Source organism: Bison bison, unplaced genomic scaffold, assembly GCF_000754665.1.
Source record: "Bison bison bison isolate TAMUID 2011002044 unplaced genomic scaffold, Bison_UMD1.0 scf7180017864317, whole genome shotgun sequence".
NCBI lineage: Eukaryota > Metazoa > Chordata > Mammalia > Artiodactyla > Bovidae > Bison > Bison bison.
Genome location: NW_011494889.1, coordinates 7,340,902 through 7,343,207, shown reverse-complemented (window position 1 = coordinate 7,343,207; position 2,306 = coordinate 7,340,902).

The following is a 2,306-nucleotide window of genomic DNA, read 5'->3' as shown; positions in this document are numbered from 1 at the left end:
AGGCCCTAAGACTCGTCCCTGTGGAAAGAAAATTTTGCTGAGAGGCGCCTCATATTGTAATTGGCTAATAAAGAGTGATTTTAAAGTTCCCTAACATGGAGGAATGGGCAAATGCTGAGAAATGAAAACTTTGCTATATTCTAGTGAATTTATATCCAGAGCAGGAGGATCATATGAAAAGATTTGCGATTTTTTTCCCCGTTAACTAGTTTTCAGTCAACCACGTGGAGTTTGCATTATTATATGCAACCAACAGCTTCGCTGGCTGGCATTCGTGTCCTGCTTTGCCATCTCAGCCCATCATCCACAGTTGTCTTTGTGGGCTACCCTGTAAAATGGATCATTTTACATCTGCTTAAAACTCAGCCGTAGCAGCCCATTGCTTTCAGGTTAAATTCGAATTCCTCGATCTGTGATGTAATGGAGTGGGTTACCATGCCCTCCTCCCAGGGATGGAACCCGAGTCTCAGGTCGCCTGCATTGGCAGGCGGGTTCTTTACCACCAGTGCCACCTGGGAAGCGTATAAAACTCCTCAGCTAACTCTTTAACTGTTCAGTCTCTGTGATTCTTCTCATGCTTTCCTCTCCAAGTGTATTAAAGCTCAACAGGGCTATCTCTGGCAAGGGCTTCCTGACTCCCCAAAGGTAGCTGAGGTGCTTCTGTCCTCATCTCCCTGACACCTTGTACATAGCTGTTATCATTACAGCATTATACTGGAAGTTAATTTATGTCTTAAGAGCAGGAATCCAATTTTTATATCCTCAATGCAGATTAGGTGCTCATAAAAAATACGCAGAAAGAAAAAAATTCTATACATCGAAAACCAGAGATTATGGAAGACCTACTCTGCCACACTGCACCAAATCTGTAGATCTAGGAGATCTGCTCAGCTTGAAAATTTTGATTGCTTCTTCAGTTTTCTTGCTGCTCTGGGGAATTTTCCATCTAAATTTGCCCTAGATGGGACACTTCCCTCCAGCTTCCAGTGCGGGGTTCGTGGGGTGTGGGGTGCAGTTCCTGATTGGGGAGCTAAGATCCCACATGTGACGTAGCTCAACCAAAAAATAAAATTTTTAAAATAAATTTGGCGTAGATCAATGGTTATGAACAAACGTTGGATAAATTGCTTCCATATTATCAGTTTGTCTTGCTGCCTTTTCTGTTTTTCGTGTCTCACATGCCATTTGGAATATGCTTTAGTAGAACAAAAGGTACCCTTATTTGACACTTGAGTACTTCAAGAGGCATCTAACTTCAAACACAAAATTCTAGACGGCTTTGTGAAGACACCTGGATCTTCAATGGGCCTTTTTATTCCTTGTATATATGATTGCTCACCTTTGATAGGAGGTAACTGCTGTCATTTTAGGGTCATGATGGTGGTTTAATCCATTGAAAATAAAGAAAATTCAATGAAAGAAAAAATTTTTAACCTTGTATTTTAAGCCAAACATGTTCCAAAGTCAAATGATTATCTGTGCTACATGTGCAGAGATGTAAAGTATGATGGATTTAGCAAAATGGCTCTTTTAGAAGACCTCAGTGGTGCCCTTTCAGTGGAGGGTAGGGGATGTCTTGTTGAACTGCGTTAAAAGCAGGGTAGGTTTGTAAGTGAAGAGGAACACATTGTTAACTGAGTTTTGCAGTAAAGAGCAGAAAAATGGAATAGTGGCTTGGGGGAACAGGGTGCTGAGAGGGTAATTTGTATATTTCTAGACTGGAGATTATTAAATAGAGGAAAAACAAATAATGCAATTAAAGTAAGGGATAACCATTAGAAGCAAAGTCCTTAAGAGTAATCAGCTGCACAGTGAGGACTAGTTTTAAATAGTAGGGCCAGCTCCTCCTTGGAAATAAAAAGCAAATGAGCACTGATGGAGCAGATACATTTAACAGTGGAAAACGAAGCAGCTTTAATTTGACTTATTCTCTATATAATCATTAAATTGGCATTCTGATTTAGACATTTCTTCTTGAGCTTTCCTACTTCCATCAAGGTATGCTGGTAAAGCTGCCCTTTTAAATCTAACCTTAAAATATTAGTTTACCCTAAAATATAATCTTTATATATCTAAAGGCTTTAACTTGTTAATAGCAGGTGAACCTTAAGTTTGCAGACTACTTAGGACTTCCCTGGTGGCTCAGACGGTAAAGCATCTGCTAACAATGTGGGAGACCCAGGTTCGATCCCTGGGTTGGGAAGATCCTCTGGAGAAGGAAATGGCATGGACGGAGAAGCATGGTAGGCTACAGTCCATGGGGTTGTAAAGAGTCGGACATGACTGACTTCACTAAGAAATAAAAG